This window comes from Narcine bancroftii, chromosome 11 (assembly GCF_036971445.1).
Source record: "Narcine bancroftii isolate sNarBan1 chromosome 11, sNarBan1.hap1, whole genome shotgun sequence".
NCBI classification, from domain to species: domain Eukaryota; kingdom Metazoa; phylum Chordata; class Chondrichthyes; order Torpediniformes; family Narcinidae; genus Narcine; species Narcine bancroftii.
In genome coordinates, this window is record NC_091479.1 from 77,964,249 (window position 1) to 77,985,116 (window position 20,868).

A 20,868-nucleotide genomic window follows, 5' to 3' on the forward strand; every position below is an offset into this window, starting at 1 on the left:
GAACTCACTATGGAGGTAGTAGCAATATGAACCGTGGCTCTGCAGAATCAGATGGCCGTTGATCTGCTGTTGGCAGAAAAGGTTGGAATATGTGCAGGAGTAGGGCAAAAAAGCTTCATCTACATCATTCCTGATACCTCTGAAAATATCACCTATTTGGCCAACCACATAAGAGAACGAATAAGCGATGTCCAGAAAATAGGGGAACAGTTCCATAATTACAACCCCCCCGTTCCACCTTGTTGGCTTTTCAGTGGATGGTGGACGACATTCGTTCAGGCTCTGTGTGACCTGACTATTATTTTATTAGTTGCGTTGATCTTGCGACTGTTTTGTATGATCCGATTATGTTTAAAGACTAAACTATTCTAACAACCAAATAAGTTATCATGGAATGATAAAAGGAGGGAATGATGGATGATAGCATAGATTGTATACATTTGATTTGCTGCTTTCCTTTCTATAAATTGCAGCAGCAAGAAGAGGCTTAAAAAGAATATTTTTTAATGAGAAAATGCCAGGGTCTGTTAAAGAAATTATTTTCTTTTAGTTGCGAAGCTGGAAGATGTGAGGACCAAGGCCATGCTGTTCTTGAAACTCATGCTAGATGTTTTGCTGAAGTCTGCAGGTTACAGGTCATGTGAATAATCATGAACAGGCTGTAGAATGGGAAGCTAAACCATATAAAAAGGCTTGTGGCCATCTGTGTATGGGCTTTCTTACATAAAGAGCCTGCTGTAGGTTACAACAGATCTTCTCAAGTTACAGAGCACCCGTTTTGCAAAGCTACTGGTAATAAAATTGTGTTGTACTCACATTAGTTGTCAAACACTTCTTTATATTTGATTTGATAAATGGTAGACTGGGTTTTCCACAAGGCATTGCATGAAACCCCATCCTCACTTCTGTCATTTTTGAAGTCCATGGAATTGAAAACAAAATATTAAGGAATAGTTCAGTGCCAGGAGATGAAATTGGGATAAATCAGCAGACAGCCAATTTGCCAAAAAGCAAGAATCAGTGGGCAGTTATTATTAACTGTATTTGTAAAAGATGGAAAAAGAATCATGTAGGCCTGTTTGTGGATGGAAACAATGGTGGCTTTGTGAATAGTGTCATTAAAAGCATTAATATGTAAGAAATAGTAATTGAGCAAATCGTTAAAATTGGGAAACAAGTTTCGGTGTGGATGATTATGAGATTATAGAACCATAGAACATTATAGAACAGAAACAGGCCCTTTGGTCTATCTAGTCCATGCTGAACTATTATTTTGGGGAGTTCCATCGACTTGCACTCAGACCATAGCCCTCCATACCCTTCCTAACCATGTGCCTATCCAATCTTCTCTTCAATATCGAAATCGAACGGGGAGTCACGTGATGGAGTAGTGGCCGGTAGGGGAACTCCAGCCCTCTCCAGAAAAGTTAAAAAAAGATAGAGAAAAACATAAAAACCATAACAAAGTGAAAGTAAAAGTGTGGAGAAAATGGCAGCGAAGAAAGAAAAACCAAAAACAACAGGAAGAAAAGAAGAAGGAAAGATGTCGGAAGAAGAAGGTGAAGGCCTTACCTGTACGAGGAGGCCCGCCGTGACTCCCTGAGGTCAGTCGAAGCCCCGAACTCAGGACTACAAAAATGGCTCATGGAGCCAAACAAAAGTGCGCGATGCGCAAGACAAAAATAACACTGACGGGAGGGGGGACCAGCTGAGGAGTAGATCTCCACAGCTGAAACAGGCAACTACAACACAACAGCAAGAGGAAAACATAGAAAATAATGAGAACAAGAAGGAAGAGAATAAAAATAAGAAATCAAAGAAACAACAGATGACCAACCCAGAGGAAGAAGACCAACACCAAGACACTTCTAATAAAAATAAGAAGACCAAAAATACCCAACAAAATAAAACAAACAACCCACAAGAAAACCAGAAGAGACAGAGGTAAAGGACACAGATCCTGGAGTGGACTCAGAAGAAGAGGAGGAAGAACACAGAGAAATGGAAGATGAAGGGAAGGGCAAGTACATGGAAATATATTTTTTTAAAGAATATATGGAAACAGTAAAAGAATGGCAGTCACAAGAATTCAGTGAAATAAAAAGAAGAATAAAAAGTACAGAAGAAAAAGTGAATAGATTAGAGATGATCATGACAGATAAAGGAAAAAGAGTAGACAAGGTGGAAGAACGAGAAACAGCCATAGAAATGGAAGTAGATGACTTAAGAAAGAAATTAGAAAAATCTGATAAAAAAAGTTAAAGAAACACAGGAGCTGTTAGCTCAGAAGATAGATATAATGGAAAATTATAATAGAAGAAACAATATAAAGATAGTGGGCCTTAAGGAAGATGAAGAAGGCAAAAATATGAAAGAATTTATAGAAGAATGGATCCCCAGGGTCCTAGGAAGACCAGAATTACAGGAAGAAATGGAAATAGAAAGGGCACACAGATTAGCCCCTAAACCACAACCACAACAAAAACCAAGATCCATTCTAGTAAAATTCCTAAGATATACAACAAGAGAAAATATATTGGAGAAGGCAATAAAAAAAATAAGAGAAAACAAAAAACCACTGGAACACAAGGGTCAAAAAATTTTTTTCTATCCAAATATAAGTTTTGAACTCCTGAAGAAGAGGAAGGAGTTCAATGCAGCAAAAATGACCCTATGGAAAAAAGGTTATAAATTTATGTTAAAATACCCAGCAGTACTTAAAATAGCTATTCCGGGGCAGCAAAACAAACTATTCTCGGATCCGGAAGAAGCACGAAAATTTGCAGAACAACTAAAAAACAGACAGAGAGATGAAGAGATGTAACAAGAACAAAAATGACAACAAACTATGTGTATGTGTGTATGTAGGTACATATATATGTGTATATGTGTGTATGTATATATATATGTGTATATATTAAAAAATAGAGTATAGGTAAGAACTAAGAAGGGAAAGAAAGGGAAGAAAGGAAGTAAGGAGGGAATTAAGAGAGTGACCTTTGTTATATATGAAGATTAAAATCTTTTCTGGGGGGCTAGGAGGGGAAGAATTACAGTCACTGCAAAATCAGTTGACACTTGTGAGTGGATTCGCAAATCCAAATGGAAAGGGGAGATGTGGTTGCCCGACAAGGGACAAAGGGCAACTCAGAAAGGGGAGGGACTATTGGGGTTAAAGGAATTTTAGATATGAGAATAGTGGAAATATTTTATGTTTTAGAAATCTTGTCTTATAATGTGTTCAAAAAAAGAAAGCAGAAATGGATAAGAAGGGAAGATGGTGATGAGGAAATGGAAAGGAAAGATAAACAAAGTATGAAATGACTATGTTGAACTATATGACTTTAAATATTAATGGAATACATAACCAAATAAAAAGGAAGAAACTCTTAAATTTACTGAAAAAATAAAAAATTGATATAGCATTCGTACAAGAAACACATCTAACTGAAGTGGAACACAAGAAATTAAAGAGAGATTGGATAGGACATGTAACAGCAGCATCATATAATTCAAAAGCCAGAGGAGTAGCTATATTAATCAATAAAAATGTACCAATCAAAATAGAAGAGGAAATAATAGATCCAGCAGGGAGATATGTAATGATAAAATGTCAGATATATTCGGAGTTTTGGAATTTACTCAATGTATATTCACCTAATGAAGAAGATCAAAAATTTATGCAAGATATCTTTTTGAAGATAGCAGACACGCAAGGGAACATACTAATAGGAGGGGATTTCAACCTTAATTTGGATTCAAACATGGATAAAACTGGGAAAAAAATTAACAGAAAGAACAAAGTAACCAAATTTATAATTAAATCGATGCAAGAAATGCAACTTTTGGATATATGGAGGAAACAACACCCTAAGGAAAAGGAATATTCATTCTATTCAGGCAGACATAAAACATACTCAAGGATAGATCCATTATTGTTATCAGCCCACATTCAAGGGAGAGTTAGGAAAACGGAATATAAAGCTAGACTATTATCAGACCACTCACCCCTGTTATTGGCAATAGAGCTAGAGGACATCCCACCAAGATTAAACTCCATGCTACTTAAAAGACAGGATTTTAGAGAATTCATTGAAAGACAAATTAAAATGTACTTTGAAATAAATACGGAATCAGTGAAAGATAAGTTTATACTGTGGGACGCAATGAAAGCGTTCATCAGAGGGCAAATAATAAGTTATGTAACTAAGATGAAGAAGGACTACAATCGGGAAACAGAACAGTTGGAAAGGGAAATAACAAATATAGAAAAAGAATTAGCAATAAAGGAAGATACAACTAAGAGAAGAGAATTGGCAGTTAAAAAAAAAATATGAAACACTACAAACATATAAGGTGGAGAAGAACATAATGAAGACAAAACAGAAATATTATGAGCTAGGAGAAAAAACGCACAAAATTCTAGCATTCTAAAAGAATGGTATTGGCATCAAGGAAAAAGGACAAAAAAATTACATATAATCCAACGGAGATCAATTAAAACTTCAGGGAATTCTACAAGCAATTATATCAAACTGAAAACGAAGACAAAATAGATGAATTTCTAACTAAAATTGAACTACCGAAATTACAAACAGAGGAGCAAAATAAATTAATAAGACCATTTGAAATAGAAGAATTACAGGAGATATTAAAAAAACTACCGAACAATAAAACACCAGGAGAGGATGGATTCCCAATAGAATTCTATAAAACATTTAAAGACTTATTAATTCCTCCCCTTCTGGAAGTAATCAACCAGATTGATAAAACACAAAACATACCAGATTCATGCAAAACAGCAATAATTACAGTAATACCAAAGACAGGGAAAGATCCACTTGCACCAGCGTCATATAGACCAATATCTTTTCTTAACACAGATTATAAGATAATAGCTAAACTATTAGCAAGCAGATTGGCCAACTATGTACCAAAAATAGTAAATCTAGACCAAACTGGATTTATTAAAAAAAACGAACAACAGACAATATCTGTAAATTTATTAACTTAATTCACGCAGTAGAAGGAAATAAAACTCCAACAGTAGCGGTTGCTTTAGATGCAGAGAAGGCCTTTGACAAAGTAGAATGGAATTATTTATTCAAAGTACTACAAAAATTCAGCCTACTAGAGAAATATATTAATTGGATTAAAGCATATATAAGGGGCCACTGGCGAAAGTGACAGTAAATGGATATCTTCTTTGGCTTGGCTTCGCGGACGAAGATTTATGGAGGGGGTAAAAAGTCCACGTCAGCTGCAGGCTCGTTTGTGGCTGACAAGTCCGATGCGGGACAGGCAGACACGATTGCAGCGGTTGCAAGGGAAAATTGGTTGGTTGGGGTTGGGTGTTGGGTTTTTCCTCCTTTGCCTTTTGTCAGTGAGGTGGGCTCTGCGGTCTTCTTCAAAGGAGGTTGCTGCCCGCCAAACTGTATATATCAAAACAATTTAACTTAAGCAGATCAACAAGGCAGGGATGTCCACTATCTCCCTCACTGTTCGCGTTAGCTATAGAACCACTAGGAGAACTGATAAGAACAGAAAAAATTAAAGGGATAAAAATAAAAGAGAAGGAATATAAAATCAGTCTATTTGCAGATGACATTATAATATACTTAACAGAACCAGAAATATCAATAAAAGAATTACATAGGAAATTGAAGGAATATGGAGAAGTATCGGGGTACAAGATCAATGCAAATAAAAGTGAAGCAATGCCAATGAATAATGCGAATTTCACAAAGTTTAAGAAAGAATCGCCATTTAGATGGCAAACACAAGCAATGCGATACCTAGGTATACAACTAAATAAAAACCTCGGCCATCTATACCACCCATTAATGAAAAAATTACAAGACGACTTAGAGCATTGGAAAGACTTACCACTAACACTGATAGGAAGGATAAACTGTATTAAAATGAATATTTTCCCAAGGATACAATACCTATTTCAGTCATTACCAATAAACCTAACAGAGAAATTCTTCAAGGAATTAAAGAAAATAATAAGGAAATTCTTATGGAAAGGGGGGAAACCAAGGATAGCACTAGATAAATTAACAGAATGGTACAAACAAGGAGGCTTACAACTACCAAACTTTAAGAATTATTATAGAGCTGCACAATTAAGATACCTATCAGACTTTTATCAAACAAGGGAAAAACCAGATTGGACCAGATTAGAACTAGATAAAACAGAGGAGAAGATGCCTGAACATATACTATATAAATGGCATGAAAAATTGGTGCAACGTAGGAATTCATCGGTATTGCATCATCTGCTCAACATTTGGAAGAAGATTCATGTAGAAAGGAATAAAACAAATTACCAACTACCAAAACTAATATTGACGCAAAATCAGTTAATCCCTTTCACAATAGATAACTTTTCCTTTAGAGAATGGGAGAGAAAAGGGATCAAAAGAATAGAAAATTGTTTTTCGGGAAATAAATTATTATCCTTTGAACAAATGAAGAATAAATATAATATAACTCACGATACAATGTTTGCATACTACCAACTGAAAACCTACTTGAAGGACAAATTGAGAAACAGTCTGAGGTTACCAGAAGGAAGCAATTTTGAATATGTGATTACAGACACAATGATAATTAAAAAGTTTGTAACAAACATGTACATCAAACTGCAAGAAAAGGAGAACGAGGAAACAAACGGTAAACCTAAACAAAAATGGGAACAAGATCTAAACATAAAGATAAAGAATGAAACATGGAAAAAGCTATGTTCCGCAACTATGAGAAATACAATAAACATGAGGTTACACATGATACAATATAACTGGATACACAGGCTATACATCACACCTCAAAAGTTAAATAAATGGGACCCAACAGTATCAGACAGATGTTTTCGCTGTAAAAAGGAAACGGGATCAACAATTCATGCAATTTGGTCAAGTGAGAAAGTGGAAAAATTTTGGGAAGATCTAAATCAGATATTAAATAAAATCACAAAAAGCAATATACCAAAAAATCCAGAGATCTTCCTCCTAAGTAATATAAGAAACAAAGAATTTGGACTCGATTTGGATGGAGCACAAAAAAGATTTGTTATGATAGCCCTAGCTGTAGCAAAAAAATGTATTATGTCAACCTGGAAATTAGAAGACAACTTGAGAATACAACAATGGTATATAGAAATGAATAAATGTATTCCATTAGAAAAAATAACATATAATTTAAGAAATAACATTACAATATTCGAACAAATATGGGAGCCATACATGAAACACAATAGAGAAATCCTATCGTGGACTTCCACCACCTGAAATGACAGAAGGAGAAGATAACGAAAAGAACTGACTCAGTAAAATTTCTTGTTTATTTTTATCAAGTGACAACATTGTTTAACGGGTTTAATGTATCTTATAGGTTGTACTTTACATAAATGGGGAAGGGAGTGAGGGAGGGAGGGAAGGGAGGGAGGAAAAAGGGGGAGAAAACGACACTATATATTTAAGAAGAAAAATGTCTGTATGTATCTTGGTCAATATGGTTTATAGTGTGAAAAATAAAAAAATTAAAAAATAAAATATCGAAATCGAACCTACATCTACCACTTCTGCTACCAGCTCGTTCCACACTCTCGCCATCCGTACAAAACTTTAAGATAAGTGACAGGGAAATGGTTAGATTCTATTTATGATCAATAGAGAAGATAATAGAATGACAGAAAGTCGATATGTATTTATAAAAGTGAAATCTCATCTGTCAAATCTGTTAAGACTTTTATTTAAGAATGTAACTAGGGTAGTAGGTATACTATGCCTGAATTTTCAAGTCATCAATAACACTGGAGAACAACTTTTATCAAATTGGGATTATGATAGACAACGTCAAGCTGATCACAAATATAATTCTGATTTACTATATCACAAAAGAAGTTGGAGAAATATTAACTTTAATTGAATTTATCCTGTTTAAACACATAATGTTGCTGACACGTTGCATTAGTTCAACTGACCTAAAAATGTCAGTTGTTTGTACTCCGCATCTGATGCCTCTCATGTCAGTGTCCAACAATAGTTTGTACTCCGCATCTGATGCCTCTCATGTCAGTGTCCAACAATAGTCGGCCAGCACCGATGGAATCCAGTTGCCGTGATACTGCTTTTCCATGGTCACAATGTCTTAGTATTTGTTGCTGATTGCAAGAGCAGCAGGGAAGAAGTCCAAGTGTGAATGCAGAAAATGAATTTTCAATGAAAAACATGGTTTTGTATGCTTGAAGTAGACTTAAAATCTGAGAGAAAAATTACAAAGATAGATGGTATCCAAAAAAAGTATGTCATAGGAAAATTCTACGGCAATTTTCCTGATCAGCAGCCCAAAATCCATAAAATACGCCCAAAAGTGTTCAGAAAGCAAACTCTTTGTTGACCAGTGTAAAGTGCCAAATACGAGGTTATTAAAAATAATTAAGCACATAGGATTAGGCTCAATATACTGGATTAGATTGAGGATTGGTTGATGAACAGAAAAGAGGTGAAGAGGTTCCCCCTCATGTTCCTTTTAAACATTTCACCCTTAACTCGTGTTCTGTAATTCTAGTCTCACCCAATTTCAGTAGAAAAAACAATCTGCTTGCATTTACCATGTTTTTACCTCCCATAATTTTGTATACCTCTATCAAATCTTCCCTTATTCTCCAGGGAATGGTACCTGTACTATTTCAATCTTATTTATTATCTTTCCTGAAGGTAGGTGACCATGAGTTTGGATGTATAATAGAACAGAGTACTTTGTAAATGGTGAAAAGCTGACAGTGGAGATTCAGAGACCTAAAGATTGTACACTTTATTAAAAGATGGACAGGTACAGAATATAACCAGCAGTGACAAACCTTTAAGATATACTCCAAGAATGCAAAACACTGGTTAGCCACACCTGGAAGTTTTTGAGGCAGTTAGGAGTAGGTCAGGAAGAATGTATTGCATAGAATGATACCTAACCTGCATGAAGCACTTGTGCCTGTATATTTAAATACTAATGTACAGATTCTCCTTATCCATTTCCCTCCAGGCTAGCATTATTCCCTATATAAAGTGCAGCCCTAAGCATTCTAGACTGTGAATATTCCATTAGTTTAAAACATATTGTAACTTGTAAAGCTGTTTCCAAACCCTGTTTTCTATATTTGTGTGGGGGAGTGGAGGAGGAAGAAGTTCATTTGTTATTTAGGTTTTCTGGGGCTTTTGTTTTGCCCTCCTTTTTCTTTGGCAAATATAATGGGATTACCACGGGTTTCAGAAAGGAACAGCAAAGGTTTTTAAAGGATGAGGAGATAATAAGGATAACCTTGATAATACCCAGGATCTACAAGAGAAACTATTCACAATTTTACCAGAGGAAAAAACTTTTTAAGGATGCTGCAATAGTTGTACTGCTTGATTTAATCACACCAGCACGCAAACTCCTCCACAGACTGAGCACATGGTGTACATCAAGTTCGTCAGTGCCATATGCGGTTAGTTATTCTTCAAAATCCATTCAGCTGTTGAAATTAAATGTCTTGTTTTCAACTTCCAAACCAAGGAGAAAAAGCAACTTCCAAACGTTTGGCAATAAACAACAGCAGGGGAAAACCATATACTGTATATTTTATTGAGTAATTAGATTCCCAAAGTTGCACGTGGTCCTATGTTTTGGACTATACAACACCCATACCTTAATGAACATGTCACTCATTTGTAACCATTAACACTGAATTTTATAAATTAGTGCTTTTATCAACACTGAAGTAACAGTGTCTTTGTTTGAAGTCATGAGCCATTTGACATTTGATGACATTGTGAGTACTTAAGATGTAAAGAGGTTTCAGGGTAATGTAGACTAGCTGCAAGAGGGACAGATGCAATGTAATATGGAAAAATGTGAGGACATTCACTTAGTTGCATAAAACAGAGACGAGGTCAAGTTAGATTGTGTTGATACTTCAAGAAATCTCAGTGGGGTGGTATACTGAAAGCTAACATGCAAGAAGAGTGGCAAATGATATGTTGGTCTTAATTAAAGGATGATTTGTAAACAGGAGTAAGAGGGTCTTACTGAAATTGTGTCGGCTTTCTTAAGACACCTTGGAGTTCTGTGTATATTTGTGGTTTCCCTATATACTTGCCTTTTTTTGGTTGAGGATCAGAAAGAAAAGTTATAGTAGAAAATTTTTTTTATAAGACCGGAGAGAACTCTGCAATGGAGTTCACAGTTGTTAGTGTTTAGACTATTGGTTTTTGAGGTGTGTATTAAACTCTGAAATACACATTCAGAAATTGCCCATTCAGAGCCAGCTCTCCAGCGCATGACGTCCTGTTTTGCGGAAACTGCCAAAATGTTTGGCCTGGAAGTCAGCCTGAAGAAAACTGAGGTCCTCCATCAGCCAGCTCCCCACCATGACTACCAGCCCCCCCGCCCCACATCTCCATCGGGCACACAGAACTCAAAACAGTCAACCAGTTTACCTACCTTGGCTGCACCATTTCATCTGATGCAAGGATCGACAAAGAGATAGACAACAGACTCGCCACGGCAAATAGCGCCTTTGGAAGACTACACAAAAGAGTCTGGATAAACAACCACCTGAAGAAACACACAAAGATCAGCATGTACAGAGCCGTTGTCATACCCACGCTCCTGTTCGGCTCCGAATCATGGGTCCTCTACCAGCATCACCTTCGGCTCCATCAGCTTCCATCAGTGCTGTCTCCGCTCCATCCTCAACATTCATTGGAATGACTTCATCACCAACATCGAAGTATTCGAGCTAGCAGAGTCCACAAGCATCGAATCCATGCTGCTGAAGACCCAAGTGCGCTGGGTGGGTCGTCTCCAGAATGGAGGACCATCGCCTTCCCAAGATCGTGTTATATGGCGAGCTCTCCACTGGCCACCGAGACAGAGGTGCACCAAAGAAGAGGTACAAGGACTGCTTAAAGAGATCTCTTGGTGCCTGCCACATTGACCACCGCCAGTGGGCTGATATCGCCTCCAACCGTACATCTTGGCGCCTCACAGTTCGGCGGGCAGCAACCTCCTTTGAAGAAGACCGCAGAGCCCACCTCACTGACAAAAGACAAAGGAGGAAAACCCCAACACCCAACCCCAACCAACCAATTTTCCCTTGTAACCGCTGCAACCATGCCTGCTTGTCCCACATCGGACTTGTAAGTCACCAACGAGCCTGCAGCAGACATGGACATACCACTCCATAAATCTTCGTCCGCGAAGCCAAGCCAAAGAAGAAAAAAAGATGTACTTGCCATAAAGGGAGTGCAGTGGAGATGCACAACTAGTTTCAGAATTGGTGGTTTTGCCCTCTGAGAGACTAAGTAGACCAATTCTGTATTCTAGGTAAATGAGAGAGACTTGCAGAAGCTGGAAAATTGGAGCAACACATAAAATTCCGGGGGAACTCAGCAGGTTCATCTCCATCCATATAAGGCAAGAGAAAGTAAAGTTTCCAGGCTGAGACCCTTCAACTTGAAACTAAAATCCTGATTAAGGGCTTTGGCTCCTTATTGCCTTCTGTAGATGCTCCCTACGTCTCTCCAGCATTTTGTGTGCAGCTCCAGGCCTTTTTTCTCCCAAGTTTGGAAGAATGTGAGTTGATCTCATTGCATTTTGTTGAATTCGTACAGGGCTCAGAAGACTGCATGTTTCCCCCTGCTGAAATACATGGAGTCAGAGGTCTCGGCCTCAGATTAGACTGGAACCTGTTTAGAACTAAGTTGATGAAAAATTTCTCCACACAATAGGTGACAAAACTCTGACATTTGTTAGCCCAGAGCACTGTGGAGGCTTAGTCACTGAGTTTATTCAAAAACAAAAATTGGAATGAAAAAATAAAAATGCTTTCCTCTAATTAAGGAAATAAAGGGATATGGCCATAGTGCAGAAACATGGCACTGAAGTTAAATAGCCATGATTTGAATAAAGGGCAGAGCATGCTTGAAGGACTGGGTAGCTGACTCCTGCATCTGTTTCCTTTGTTCTTGTGCCTCAGGAAAGTTTCTGAGAGACTGATACCATCTAATGGATTTGTGCCCCACCAAGTGTGCTCTTCCTTGATGCCTGCTCTGTATAAGCAAAATAAAATGATGTTTCAAAGTAATTACTGAGCACATTGCAACAGTACTTCAAATTTCTGTGACAGTCTGAAGGCATCCTGAAGTACAACTTTGTAAATACTTCAGAGATTTGTTGCTCCACAGATTGCTCAAATTTACTCTGTTCAAAGGTTTCCTGGCACTAAAACCGCACAGGCGCATTGCCAATAGAAATACAGAATGAAACCAAAGAGCAATGGAAGCTGCTCTTGGTTATAAGGCCAATTCGGCAATTTCTTATACAAAATGCCTACTCTTCGCAGTATGGCCACTGCTTTACATTTCAGTCTTCATAAATATGCCAGCACCTGAAATCCTTTATATTTTCTAAGCTCTGCTTCAAAGTCATTTTTGCATGTACTGATAAAACATGACTAAAACCTACTGGATAATCATTTTTTGAAAAAAAGCATGAATCTTACCACATTTTAAATTTCTGATTCATTATAATATGATTTCTATTTGTTAAATCACAGAATGATTTGAAGGTTAGTTTTTGGCTTGGACATTAAAATAATTTCTCTGCTTGGAATGGTGAGATATTAGAAGGCATTGATGTTCAGAGGGCTCCTGGTACTCTTGTACACAGATCACTAGAAGTTAACATAGAGTTTCTCCAATTTGGAAAGCATATGGTAGATTGAACTCTATCTCAAAAGGACTGGGGAGAAAGAGTAGAAATGTCTTGCACTGCTCATATGTGACCCATCAATGAGAAGCATTAATGAATTCATTGACAGTCATACTAAGGTAAATCCAGGGGTGCAGTGCTAATTTTTTAGGTGCTGGAGCTCACCAAAAATGGTGACAAAGAGGACTTGGGCAACCTGGCCTTGGTGTCCACCATGTATTTGGCGTTGTATAATTGAGAATGAAGATAAGACAAAGAATGAGGATGACCAGTCATGAAAGAAACGGGTTCCTTGCATGTCCAGAATAGCACTCAGCGGTGGTGGTGGGGGGGGTCGCCTCCACCACCCAGAGCTCTGGCAGTACTGCACCCCCAGGTAAATAGCATGGTGTCAAATATGGTACAACAGCTTCAGAAAGTTTATGGCAATAATAGTATGGAACAAAGTGTTCAAAGGTTGGTTTTAATTAGAGATAAATAATAAAATTATTTTCAAAAATGTGGCTAAAATTAGTTTTTGTATCTAATCCTCCAATTTTATTCCAAGGGATGACGTACTGAGGTGTGCTGCCATATTTAATGGCTGATACAACAATAAAAAAGCTTACCTTCTGTTCATACAATTTTTAACAGTGAAGGTACAGTGCCATTTTAATGAATTGTGAAAACTGAATTTTAAACTTAGGACTACCATTTATTTAAATATTCTACTATTAATAAGCAGATAAATTTGCAGTATAAGATACCAGCACCAACCAGTTAAAACAGTAACTAAACTTGATGGAAAATGCTGGCTGATCTGTACTGAAAAGTCAGGAAGTCAAAAGAGGAGAAATGGTGAACTTGTTGATGACCAGTGCTCGTAGAGCACGGTGACAGAACACAAATTTCCTCATTACCTATGCTGGGAAATCTACCTGTTGAACCTTAATTGTAAGTATATCACTCTAATAAGGGAATAGCTGAAAGGGGTGAGTACCAAGACATTCTTGTAAGTGAATTCACTCTTTTGTATAGCTATACATAAATTGTACATCTACCTCATTATACAGTATAAAATAACAAGCAACACTCATCAGCTCTTTTTTAGTTTAATACCTTTTTAGTGCCTTTTTTTTATTTTAGTGCCTGTACAACGTTCCTTTCTTTTTAGGCTCACACCTGACTATATTGAGATCCATTTTCCACGGCTTTATCCATTTACTTGCATGTATAATGTTAATTTCCTGTTATATGCTGAAATTATTTTTAGAGGAAAGCTTGAAGATGTAATCTTCCTTCCCGTTGTCTAAGGAATTAGTATTATAGTTGCCGCTTAACCCCTTTCCTCTCCCCACACCCCCCCCAACACTCAATCACTCTTTCTCTTACATGCCTGTGGTTCTCTCAAGAAGAATGAAGGGAGATTTGATAGAAGTTTACAAAATTATGAGAGGTATGGACAGGGTAAATGTGAGTAGGCTCTTTCCACTTAGATTAGGAGAGATAAATACAAGAGGACATTCCTTTAGGGTGAAAGAGGAAATGTTTAGGGGGAACATTAGAGGGTATTTCTTCACTCAGAGAGTGGTGGGAGTGTGGAACAAGCTGCATTCTGATGTGGTAAATGCGGGATCACTCTTAAGTTTTAAGAATAAATTGTATAGAGAGGTCTGGAGGGTTATGGAATGGGTACAGGTCAGTGGGACTAGCAGAATGGCATTTCAGCACAGACTAGAATAGCCGAATGGCCTGTTTTCTGTGCTGTAGTGTTCTATGGTTCTATGACTAACCTAGCTTTGGAAATCTTAATGCTCTATTTGACCTCTTTTGACTTTAACCATAAAGTTATATGCCATATTGGGTTCAGCCTAAAAGAACGGCACGTAGTGGATTTCACACATTTCAGTTTAATTTATATTTAATTTTCCAATGCCAAAATCTTGTTGCTAAAAGTTTACACAACTCAATCATTTTCCCACTTAATTTTTATCAGATACTTAGCCATGAGCATACTTTATTCTCCATATTGATGATCTTCCATCAGTAATTTTATTTTAATCAGAATGAAGTAAAACAAAATTGATAAAATATGACTAAAACCGACTGGATAATCATTTTTTTGAAAAAAAGCATGAATCTTACCACATTTTAAATTTCTACGATATTTCTGATTCATTATGATTTATATTTGTTAAATCACAGAATGATTTGAAGGAAAAAGGGGTTGGCATATGACTGGAGAAAAGTTGTAGGAGAGAGTGCTTCAGAATCCCACATCAGAGGGAAATACCCTGAGGAATGAGGTTTCACCAGCATTGATCTTGTAGTGTGGTAAACTAATAATGTAGGGAAGGATTCAAACTGATTTGACAAGAGGATGAGCATTAAATTCACAATGAGAACTCTGAGGCAACCAGTAATAGAACAAAGAATAACAGAGAAGCATCAGATAGTGGCAATCCAAGTCAGATTATGTTGGTTCTGGAGTGTGTGTGCAATAAATGCCACATAGGCTTGTGCTACTGTGACAATAATGTAGACCAAAGGAGGAGTAGAATGTGTCCAATGTATTCAGGAAAGAGGAAAGAGAGCTCAACTCTAAGCAATTCAATTTTATTAGTTTGAAAATGTATCAGAGATTAGCAACAAACAGTAAATGTGCAAAGGAAGGGCTTCAAAAAGGAGATATTTTTGGTCTAGATTGGAGACATTCCTTAGGAGAGAAATGAACTTTTTGATCATAATGGATGACGAAAGACAGAGGTCAATGGAAAGTAAACCTCCTGACAAATGCCAATTTCATGATGCAGTAGAAACCAAGATGAATACCAAGTGCGGACAAGCTGCCAGCTGAAGTGGTGAAGGCAAGGTCCATTATGGTATTTAAGAAAAATGTAGATAGGTACATGGATGGGAGGGTATGGAGGGCTATGGTCCAAGTCATTGGGATTAGGCAGAATAATGGTTTGGCACAGACTAGATGGGCTGAATGCCCTGATTCTATGCTGCAGTGGTTCTAAAATGAACAAAGAGGAAATAATTTTATGAGAATAGATCAATAACAGTATAGAGAGGGTGATAATCAGGAATGAAGGTGGAGGGTTGATTCCATGCATGGTCAGGCCTAAACACAAAGGATAACTGACTTACTTTGCATGGAAGTCCCTTCCAGCACATTGTTTAAAAGAAAAATGACTATTTGGGGAGTGACCACCTACCATCAGCTAAAACTTCCTCAAATTGAACAACATGATTCAATTTACTCCATAACATTCTGAAAGGAATATAGCATGAAATAACATAACCAAGGAGTGAAGGATGACTGATGTACCCAGCCAATTTTTCAGAACAATGTTAAAGGTGACAGAAAACATTGCAGCTGCCAGTTTGTGACTTACTGATCCATATTGGATCTCACTGAGTTGGAAAAGTGGTCCAATATCTTGGCCTGAACTGTGTCAGTAGAGGGCAGAGCTCATGTATTATATAACCTCTTTGCAGCCACCTTTACTAAAGAGGAAATTGAAAATAATAAAACTGCAGATATTGGAATCTGACATGAAAACAGAAAAAGCACACCCAGATTTGAGCTCCAACCTGAAATGTTAACTGTTTATCTTTCCACAGGTACCATCCAAAATGTTTCCAGTGCTTTCTGGTTTTAATTCTCAAAAGAGTACGTGGCTGATGCCTTAGTAAATAATGAAACTATGGAGTAATTGAGTTGGATAAAAATAGAAAAGAGATGATACAAAGAGAGGTTTGGCAGAGTTCAAAGTAGAAAGCTCACCAAATCTGAATGTGATGTGGCTTGGAATTAAAAGTTGAAAAGGTAGATCCCCTGGACATATGCAATCTCCCAATTCTCTTTAGATATGGGTGTGATGACAAAGGGATGGGGAGCTGTAAATGTTACACAATGTGCAAGTGCAAAAGTAAAAATAAAACAGCAACTGAAGGCCAATCAACAAAAACAAAAACCATTGCATAGGGAAACTTTAAAAATTCAATGGCATTTGGATAAATTTAGCTAAATAAATGAAAGATAAATTAGTGGCAAATATTAATTGGAAATGGTGGTTAATGCATGGATTTATAAAGGGTTTTCGATACAATTGTGGTGGAACACTGTCATACATGAATTGTACTGGTTGGCCCACCCCTGATATTGAAACTCGTCCCCCTCAGAATTCCTAATAAAGGTGTTACCGCCCAATCCCCTCCCTCAGTACTGTCTTGAAATCGGGCCAACAACATGCAAGTTTATAGAGATTAAAGCCTGTTAATCTCAACCTGGTCTTGCAGGTTAGCATCGTGATCCTGCTGGTCATGGCCATGGATGGTCACGTTGTCCAGGTAGGGGAACGTGGCTTTTAGTTGGTGGTCGTCCACCATTAGGTCCATCTCCCTATAGAAGATCAAAACCCCATTCATGACTCCAAAGGGGACCCTGAGGAAATGGTAGAGGTGACCGTCCGCCTCAAACACTATGTATGCTGTCCTCTGGGTGGATTGGGAGCTGGTGATAGGCCAACCTGAGGTCGATGGTGGAGAAGACCCGGTACTGGGCAATCTTGTTCACCATGTCGGCTGTGCTTCTCTCCTCTCTTTACCACCACCACCTGCGCTCTCCAAGGGCTGGTGCTGAGCTCTATGATGGCCTCAGCCAGGAGTCGTTTAACCTCAGCCTTGATAAAAGCTCTGTCTCCCCGGAACTGTATCACCTGCTCTTTGTGGCCACAGGCTTACAGTCGAGAGGAAGGTTTTTGAACATTGGGGGTGTGGGGGGGATCTGGAGGGTGTGAGCAGTGAGTGGTGTTCGGATCGCTGAGCGGCTGTGTTCAGGGAGACAGGCAGGTGGTTTAAAAGTTGGTTATTACAGACTGTGAGGGAGGAGTAGGGGCCATCATATTCCATCCCCAATATGACCAGTGCATAGAGTTGTGGCATAATGAGCAATTAAAAATTCTTGTACTTGATGCCACCCACAGAAACATTACTGTGCAACTACCTCAGATTTTGGTTGAGTGGAACTTGGAGGCCAACAAGATTTTACACTGGACTGGGGTCACTGTGAGGGAATATATACAGTGCCCGGGTATATAAAGCTTTCGGTGCCTCCCATGTCGAACAAGCAGTTTGAAATGCAACCGCTTACCTCGATCTCCATGGTGGATCTTGCTAATTGATGTGGGCTGCTTGGGTCCAGAATGATAGATGCCACTGTCAGCTCGTTGTCCGACTTACTGCTCCTGCATGTGTGCCCCAAAGATGTCTGCCCCCATTGTTCACATACAGTCACCGCTGGAAGTGACGCTGGCCCGGGCCGTCATCCTTGGGTTTCCACCATGCTGTACTGCATGACCGGAAGTGGAGCCGGAAATCATGTGGTCCAAGATGGTGAAGGTTGCTGTCCACATGTGGAGCTTCAGGGGAAAGGTTTGGACCTACATACCCTTACATAGTGTCCTTTGCTTCTGCAGCTGGAGCAGGTCGTGCTTCTGGCAGGGCAGTTCTTCTGCAGGTGTTTCATCTGGCAGCAGTAATGGCACTTTGAGTGATCGGCGATAGCAGCTATACTATTTGGGACTAAATGTCCCAAAGTGGCACCACCCATGCTCCCCACGTGGTAGCCACATTGCCAGAAGAGTAAGCCTCCACATACTGTTGGGTTGTCTCTACTGATTTGATGAGGTCGACCACGTCCTGCAAGGTTCAATCTGATATAGTCAGACTGAAGCCAGCCACACATGCATTCCTGATCAGCTCCTCCTGGTAGACAGCTTGCCTTAACGTTGGAGCAGCCACAAGCTCTCCTCAGCTCCCACATGGCCCAAATGTATTGATCAACGGACTTACAAGGTGCATGTTAACGGCTGCCCAGGACAAGGCTTTTCAAGTGGAGAAGGGCAGGTGGCCGGGGCCTAGGTGTGGCCTAGAGGCCTAATCTATCCAGCATAGATTACGTTCTTTGAGGCTCAGTACTGCTCTTGCAGGAGCCCCATGGCGACTGAATAAGTGACACAGTCCCTGATCATCTGGAAAATATGGTGGCCAACCTGTGCAAAGACTCTCATCAACTTCTTCCCTAATATCGAGACAGCTCATAAAGGCATTCAGGCAGTGCAACCTCTGTTCAAATTTTACGGAGGCCTCTGGATTCTTAGGGTCAGTGTCCAGCTTCTCCACTTGAATAGCCTTGTCCATGGCACAAAAGTATAGTGATTAAATTGTAGCACTATCAATTAGATCTGACAGACCAGAAGTTAAGATTAACAGGCTTTAATCACTATAAACTTACAGGCATATCTTACATGCTGTAGGCCCAATTCCAAGGCAGTACTGAAGGAGGGGATTAGACAGTACTGACTTTATTAGGAATCCTGAGGGGGTGGAGTTACAGTATCGGGGGGGGAGGGGGGGGAGCCAACCTGTACAATGCATATATTACAGTATTCCACCACAAAAACCACACAATAAACTTAACAAATCTGCTGCCCATGAGATTTCAGGGTTGCACATTCCTAAAAGATAGAATGTGGAGATAGAATGAATTGATATTGTAAAGACTGTGAAGGAAAGTGTACAATGCTGACCCCTAAGGGTTTGTGTTGAATCCATTGCTCTTTTTGATCTTCAATGGCCTGACTAAGGATTACTGTAAATTAATTCAAAGATCTTCAGGGAACATGCAATTCTGAAATGACATGAAAGGTGAGGCAGATTTAACATACAAACACAAGGATGGACTGGAAAAATTTAACAATGAACTGAAAGAAAATATTTTGACAGGAAGAATGAACAATATCGTATTATACGCATGTTATAGTCGATACCATGTAAAAGTCGTCCTCCCGACTGGCAGCCTGCCCATTGGAGTTCCCAACATGTTGATCACAGATTATCACCTAGGCCCCGGCCACCTGCCCTTTGGAGCTCCTGACACCTTGACCACGGACTCTCATCTAGGACCAGGCCACCCGCCCATTGGATCTCCCAACACCTTGACCATGGATTCTTACCTAGGTCCTGGCCGCCCACCCATCGGAGCTCCTGACACCTCAAACGTGGACTTGCCACCTGGTCCTGGCCACCACTGGCCCATCAGAGCTCCCAATGCTCAAACAATGCAGGTATTTACTACGGTCAAAAGTAGTATCCAAAAGTGTAATAGTTGACCCCATAAATTTAATGTTAAAAAATGGTCTAAAAAAAAAATCAACTTTTACACAAGTATATACAGTAAACCAAATACGGTATCACAATTTTAAAGACATTTCAGATTGAGAGAGATCTGGAAGTGAGTGCAATCTTGGAAGATGAAGGACAAATTAATCATTTTAAAAAAGAAAATCAGTTCATAAGACTTTACAGATAAAGTTCAAAACCATTTTTCTTGGGAAGGGACAACACCAGTAAAACAACCTTTAATTGCCCGTTCTGAATTGTCTTTAAGTGGTGAATATTGAGTCTCAGGGTTAAACACGATAGGCTGCAGATGCTGTGATTGTAGTAAGCACACCAAAATGCTGGAGGAACTCAACCAGTCTTTGCAGCATCTAAAGGAAATAAAGATACATTGCCGACGTTTTAGGCCTGAGCCCTTCTTCAAGGAAAAATCAGAAAGGGCAGAAACAGGATATATCAGAAAGTCTTAGAATTCAAACACCTGGTGGGGAGGAGGAATCCAGACCAACAAAAGGTGTTAATTGGATATGATAAGGGACTAGGTGAGAACTTACCATGTCTGTGCAAAAGGAGACAGAGAAAAGAGAGAGAATGGGGGAAGAAGGGGGTGGAGGGTGGTTAAACACTGCCCTTGAATACTGCAGACCTCAGTTTGTGGGGGAGAACTAGAGGCACTAATAATGAAGGTGGGAAATGTATTTCCAAGTCAGGATGATGTGGGACTTGGACTGGAACCAGCAAATGGTAATGCCCTCATGCAGCTGAATCCCTCATTCCTCTTGTTGATAAAGATTGTGGATTTGGGAGGTGCTGTCAGAATAGTCCAAATGAGTAATTGCAACACATTTTGTGGGTGGTACACCCTGCAGCCAAATGGTGAAAGGAATGAATGTTCAGGATGGACTATGGGGTAATAATCAGTCTTGGATGATTTTGAGCTTC

General features: G+C 38.9%; 2 protein-coding genes across 22 annotated transcripts in view; one reads left to right on the top strand and one right to left on the bottom strand.

The window, feature by feature from the left end:
- LOC138745954 (F-box/LRR-repeat protein 14) overlaps positions 1 to 20,868 on the bottom strand; it is an 86,961-nt gene that overhangs the window by 45,222 nt on the left and 20,871 nt on the right. For 13 of the 20 annotated variants that reach the window (XR_011346615.1, XM_069903553.1, XM_069903551.1 and 10 more), the window contains one exon: positions 817 to 905. The exons of 5 other annotated variants lie outside the window; for them this stretch is intronic. The gene's annotated coding sequence lies outside the window, so the exon portion shown is untranslated. Of the gene's footprint in view, positions 1 to 816; positions 906 to 19,049; positions 19,436 to 20,868 lie in introns of those variants that run through there. 2 more of the 20 variants (XM_069903560.1, XM_069903558.1) reach the window with 1 other exon arrangement.
- Positions 1 to 20,868, top strand: part of LOC138745955 (protein Wnt-5b-like) — a 110,765-nt gene that overhangs the window by 20,281 nt on the left and 69,616 nt on the right. The window lies entirely within an intron of this gene.